Source organism: Etheostoma spectabile, chromosome 19 (genome assembly GCF_008692095.1).
Source record: "Etheostoma spectabile isolate EspeVRDwgs_2016 chromosome 19, UIUC_Espe_1.0, whole genome shotgun sequence".
Lineage (NCBI taxonomy): Eukaryota > Metazoa > Chordata > Actinopteri > Perciformes > Percidae > Etheostoma > Etheostoma spectabile.
Genome location: NC_045751.1, coordinates 10577705 through 10584686, shown reverse-complemented (window position 1 = coordinate 10584686; position 6982 = coordinate 10577705).

Sequence of the window (6982 nt, the reverse complement as noted above, 5' to 3'; positions counted from 1 at the left end):
CTGGGGCTGGTTTTAGTTGTGAGTGAGTGGTGTGATGTAGTGATTAGAGTAGTTGAGAGGACCGGGGTGACACGGAATGATTTGACGGTCGTCCCACTCATATTTGTAAGTCCAAGCTAATCGGTCTGCTTTCTCATGTGTGAAGGCTTTGACGAGGACTCCACCCTCCGTTATATTACAGGAGAGTCATAAATAAAACCCAGGCTTATACAACGTGCGACACAAGCAACGACTAAAGGGCGCGCTTACTTTGTCTCAGTGTGTGTGTGTGTTTGTGTGTGTGTGTGGTGTTCATTCACATCTGTGGATGTTTATACACATCTTGAAAAGAAAGAGACGAGAGACCGAGGGAGGGAAGAATTACGATGGTGGAGAGAGAGGAGAGAAGACAGTAGCTGAGAGAAGAGAGAGAGGCGAGAGAGCAGAACGAGAGTTATATAGCCGATGATTGTGTGGGTTCGTTCCAAGCCACCGCCAACCATGTCTGCTGTTGTGGCCTACCAGTAGGAATCTGATGTCTGTACGTCCTCTTCAAATACAACCATAAACCACAACAGCAGCAAAGGTAAAAATGGGTAACCGAGAGAAGAAGAAGAGATGGTGACATCAGAGGCAGAGACGAGAATCATGTTCTGCAAGGAGGAGTGCTTACTCCATCATCAGGGACCACAAACCCAAGGAAACTTCCGACCAAAGGTGTCACCTGTGAAGTTAGCTGTCCGCTAGGCTGTCGGACCAAATCAATCATTTTAGGCACCTGCCGACGAATTGCCCCTTGAAGTGTCTGTAGTAATATGGCTGTACTTTATCACTGTCCAGTGCACAGAAGATCTTCCATGTGGCATCTGCGACACTAGGGAGGCACTATCTCGATTCTGGACATTCAGTGACCAGCCAATAAGCAACTTTCTACCTACCGACATACTTCTAAATCTACTACCCCGAGATCGAAAGTGGGATTGGCTCCCATTTTGTGAGTGGAAACGTTTGAAAAAGAGGTACAGGTAAGGCTAAAGAACACACTCTAGGGCGTTATAGCTGAGGCTGTCGCTCCCAGTCTTCGGTTTATTGTATGGGTTTCATTGTTAGTGTTAATAATTATTAGCTGTTACAAACAACTAGTCTGCTCGGTGCGCGCTAGAAAAGGAATAGATAAGTTCGCAGGGGCTAAAACGGAAATGCTTGAAAGTGCAAGGGCCCTCGAGTCATCCACAAAGGCCTAGTACCGTCAGGGAAATCTAAGTAGAGTGTCAGTAAAAATTACATTACCAGGACTGCGTGTTCTTTAAATCAACGTCAGTAGGGCGCCATGTTAGGCCACCCTGGGGGAGCCTGGTGGAGCGCGGCTGGCCCACAACAGAGGCCTCAGGCCAGCAACGCAGAGGTACCACCATACTATCCATAAGCAGAAAGATCCGTTCTTAGGGTGGGATGCTGGTGTGTTCTGTCCCGGGCGGTGGAGGGAACGGATGGAGAGAGAGAGAGAGAGAGCGAGAGAGAGAGAGAGAGAGAGAGAGAGAGAGAGAGAGAGTTAATGCCGATGATTGTGTTCTTCCAGCCGACCATGTCTGTCTTGGCTACCAGAGGAATGATGTTTGACTCCTCTTCAAAAACCAAAAACCACAAGCAGCAAAGGTAAAAATGGGAACACGAGAGAAGAAGAAAGAGATGGTGACATCAGGAGGCAGAGACGGAGAATCATGTTCTGCAAGGAGGAGGCTTTCCCATCATCAGGGACACAAACCCAAGTAGACTCCACCCCAAAGGTTCACACTGTGTAATTAGCGTCGACTAGGCTTGGGAACCAAATTCAATACATTTTAGGCACCGACCGAATTGCCCCTTGAAGTATTGAGTATGGATGTACTGCCTCGTCATTCAATACCTAAGGAGTCAAATCTCTTCAGCTTCAGTGAGCCAATAAGCATACTTCTACCGAGATCTAAAGCTTGTGATTGGCTGTCTAATGTTACACGTTGTAGAGACATGTAGGTAAAACTCTACGTTATGCTTAGGCTCGCGTTTTTATTTTATTGTTTTCATTGTTATTGTTAATATTATTACTGTTACTGTCTTTCTCTTTTTCTCTCTATAATGTATTCTTCTTGCTAAAACGGATGCTGGAAATTTCAATTTCCCTGCAGGAGTCATCCCAAAAGGATTAATAAAGAGAAGTCTAAGTCTTAAAATTACAGACACTTTCTTTAAATCAACTCAATTAGGCGCCATGTTAGCTCACCTGGTGGAGCGCTTGCCCACATACAGAGGCTCAGTCCTCAACGCAGATTACGGCCTGCAGCCTTTCTCTCTCTCCCCTTTCATATCTAAGCTGTCCTTTAAAAAAAGGTAAAAAAAAAAAAAACTTTGACTTGTGACTGCTTTACATAATTCTATTTTCTTTTCTTTGGCCTCCCTATCATCCTAATGTATTCAATTCATTTCCCAATTCCGAATGTTTTTATTGTCTTTCTATATTTATATATCTTATTGTACTTCCTGTGTTGTTCTGCATTTGTCTTTGTAATCCAACTCCATGACATTGAAAATGAGGGGAGGCCCTCAGTGATCTCTGGAGGATGAGTAAAGGTTGAATGAACAGTATGGTCTGGCTCCAGCACCTATCTAGAGAGAGAAATGAGGAGATTATCTTAGATTTGGCTCATTCCCTGTGTTTTGTGCTTCATTAAACTGCTTCTCTGTGCATATCAGACAAGTGACCCATGTATTCCAGTTCTCCGAAAAGGACGACATGAGTTTCTAACTGCTGCAGCCTTTACGTGAAAATCATTCAAGTGAGACTCGTGACTTCATTTTTCTCTCTCTTTCAGCCTTGACTGGTTTGTTGTTTTTGCTCAACACAGCGGAACAACAACTTGAGTAGGATGGATGGATGTGGCTGATGGAGAGAGAGAGAGAGAGAGAGAGAGAGAGAGAGAGAGAGAGAGAGAGAGAGAGAGATGGCGAGAGAGAGAGAGAGAGAGAGGTCCTGCAAGCCTTTACATCTGTCTGCGTGGGCGAAAGACAAAAAAGAAGAAACACCAAAACCCGACACACAGAGTTGTGACGTCTTACTGAGGCTGTAGAGATGGAGGGGAGACACAGCTGTGTGTGTGTGTGTGGTTGTGTGTGGTGTGTGTGTGTGTTGTGTGTGTGTGTGTGGTGTGTGTGTGTGTGTGTGTGTGTGTCTCTATTCCTGTGTTTGTCTTTATTGATGTGAGTATGCGTGGTTGTTTAAGTTGTTTAGGTCTCAACTTGAAGCTGTGTGTGTGTGTGTGTGAGTGTAAGTGTGTGTGTGTGTGTGTGTGTCTGTCGTTTTACTATTTTGTGTGTGTTGTCTGAATGCATTTGTGTACATGCATGTGTGTTGTCTTTATGAATGTGTGTGTTGTCTGTGTCAGACGCGCGCACACACACAAACAGAGTTTCATTGGGCAACTCAACTGAGGTCTCCATCTCCATCCAGTGTGTGTGTGTGTGTGTGTGTGTGTGTGTGTGTGTGTGTGTGTGTTCTCAGACGTACTCCATTCGTTCATCATTGTATTTAATTGTTAGACTGAAAATGAAAACCAGATCTTTGGTACTTAACAGAGATTTCACTTTAAGTCATCACACGCCAGCATGTTGAATTTGATTTTAACTTGTGACCCGCTGGAAGGTTTTGATCCAGACATTTGGTAAAAATATGGGGAGTCAAATTAAAACAAACACGAGACAAAGAGCCACATGAAAAGTTGCTTCTTGTAATAAAAAAAAGGAAATAGCAACAAAAAAAAAAAAAGAAGAAAAATCCTGATTTGAACCTTTGACCCCTCTGGATGTGAAGATGTGGGAACAGACGGGGATAACCAAAACTGACACTCGTAAACAAGTTTAAATTGGGACGTGAACAGGTGACCTCGTGCATGTGACCATGTGGAAAACAGTTTACGGGTTTGAATCCCAGCCGCTAAACAGAGCCGCTGAGGCCCATATGGATCCAGTTGGCCATCAAAGGCCAGGGAGGGAAAAATAAACACTTTTTATATGATTACTCTCTCAGAAAGACTCCGTCTCCTCTCTGGCCCAAAACAGGGTGCTGGATGAGTGTTCTTGTGCGTCGCTCAAAATGTTGTTTTGCACATGTTCGTGTGATTGTATGTGTAAATTTGCACACGTGTGCATGAGTCCCTTTCCTGTGCAAGTGGTGTTTATTTTCTGCTGTAACAGAACAGTAGAAGAGAGATGGTTGAAGGAGGGATGGGGAACCAGGAGTGAATAGAAAACATGATTAGGGAGAAGATGAGGGAGACAGATGAAGGGGGAGGAGTGGAGGAGGAGCCGATTATTTGGCTTGCCAGGGAGAGCTGGGAAACAAGAGATTGTAAATCAGATTCTGAAGGTTAGATTTTGTAAAACCTAAGCAAGTACACCTAAAAATAAAGAAATGGGTGTTCAGAAATTGGAAGTTTGTTTTTGAAAAGACACTGTGTGCATGTAACGAGCCAAAAAACAGCCTTCCAACTGACCTAGAGCATGCGTGTCAAACTAAAGGCCCAAAGTCAGCCCTTTGCAAACTTTGATCCGGCCCACATATCAATGTAGGCTGCAATACATTTTGCCGAGTCTAGTTGTGCACCAAACCAAAAAGACGGGAAACACAAAGCAGTATTTGGCAGACTTTGAGCCTCAAACATTCCCACTGAACCAGAGCATTTGGACTGTGTGTGTGGTAACCTACTTTGAAAACTGTAATCGTTGTTTTGCTTGATTTGCTAAATTCTGCTGACTTTTTTTTAAGGCTTCATGTGGACCAAACTTTCAGCCAGAAGGCTTTATGAGACATGAGATGAGCTGATCTAGAGTGTCATAGTTTGAAGCGTAGCATAGTTTTTTACGGGAGGTGTGTGTGGACCTTTAACGCAGAAATGGATCATAAAGTGTCCATATTTCTTTTAAATTAAACTACCGATGTACAGGAAACGACTTAACGACTGAATGGGTGTGTTGGCTGTTTCAGTTTGAGAGTTAGTTGTAGTGCACGTGTTCGGATCTTTTATTAAAAAAAAAAATTATCTTATCTTATTATCCTATTATCCCCAATGTATTTATCAATTATAGACTATACAGAAACACTGTATATAAAAACTGGTCCTTTGTGCGTAACAGATAAGTGACACGAAAAGGACGACATGAGTTCCTAACGTTGTGCTGTTGCAGCCATTCAAGTGAGACTTGTGCCTTCATCTCTCTCTCTCTTTCAGCCTCAACTGGTTTGTTGTTTTTGCTCAACACAGCGGAACAACTTGAGTAGGATGGATGGATGTGTGGTAATCTACTTTCAAAAATGTAATCATTGTTTGCTTGATTTGCTAAATTCTGCTGACTTTTTTTAAGTGTCTGTTTTTCTTTTAAATACAGGAAACGACTTTATGACTCAATGAGTGCGTTGGTTTTTAATTCATGTTTCCCTCACCTGCATCGTCTGATAACAGCTGACAGCAGATTGACGTTTCACAGCGTTTCCTGCCAGCTCCAAAAAACAACAATCCCAAAGCAAAAGCTCTCGGTCTCGCCTGGGACTCACAATCCTACGCCGTGTGCGCGTGTAGCAGGTGTAACAAGTTAAAAGATACATTCCCCAGCACATCCACTCCACAACTAGTACGCATACATCACGCTTTCAATTAGGGGTGCATGTTACAGAGACTCAATACCGTTATCGCAATATCACGATGAGCAATATTATATCGTAAGTGTCGCAATAAGGATGCAACATTTTATCAATTTTGTGGAGCGATGCGTCCCGTCCGTTGGCTGCGTCGCTCTGTTGTGTTTGATTTAAAAAAACGCTTGAAACGTAATGATCACGTTTCATTGGCCGGTTCCCATGCCGCTCGCGCATGTTAGTGCACGTCAGCGCACGACACCGCTACACGACAGACCCCATGGAACGTAGCACGTAACGGATGTGCATATTTCAACAGAGTGACAGTGTAAGTTAAGAAATGGATAGAGACAAAAAAAAAGGAACCAGTCACAGAAGGGAAAGACCTAAAGAGAGAGTAAAGGGAATGAGTAGAGCAAAAGAAAGAAAAGAGAGAGTGTTGCTCAGCGAGAAGAGGAAACAACAGGTTAAAGAGGAAACTTTAGTGGCCAAAAGTAATCCCATCCTGCAATTATTTCTCACTGGCGTAACTTCATAAACAGTGTTCATATGAGGCAGAGTTTGGAGTTGGAAATATTGAATATTTTTCATCCACGACCGTGATCCAGCCTCTCTATGGAGCTGTACATATGTGTGCACTATATTGTTGTAATCGGTTTTCCCATAAGCGTTGTAATTTTATATTTGTTTAGAAACATCTAAATTAATATCAACATCACAATATTCATAATCATTATCAAATTTTTTCAATATTGTGCAAATCAAACTTTCAATGTAGCCAAAGTGTAAGGCCACTGTTTACATGCCATATTATATTGTTTGTTGTTATATTGTTTCTGTTTAGTGTATGTATATATCAGTGGGTATATATTGTTTGGTTGTATTGTGTGTGTAAGCGCATTGTGAGCAACAATGTTCCAAAGGAAAATTCCTCGTGTGTGTCCTGGTACCTGGCAAATAAAGCTGATTCTGAATCAGGCCGAACCATCTGGCTGCAACAGCTGGTAACTCCCACTTGTCTGATGCTTCTGATAACTTCATTGACTAAAATAAAGCCTTCACCTTACATATAATTAATTTCAAGTGAGAAAACAATCGCCTGGCAACTCATCAGGTGTCATAAAAGTCTGAAAAATTGCTTGCAGTATGTTAGGAACAGGTGAATGTTGTGCAACAAGAATTCTGATGAAGTAAATGATTTCTAAGAGGCTTGACGGGGTAGACCGAGGTCACAGATGGTTAAAAAAAAAAAAGTACCATGACCTAGCCTGAAGGATTCTGTAAGTATTGTCCTTTATAAAAACCGCCCTATATCCCCCCCCCCCCCCCCCCCCCCCC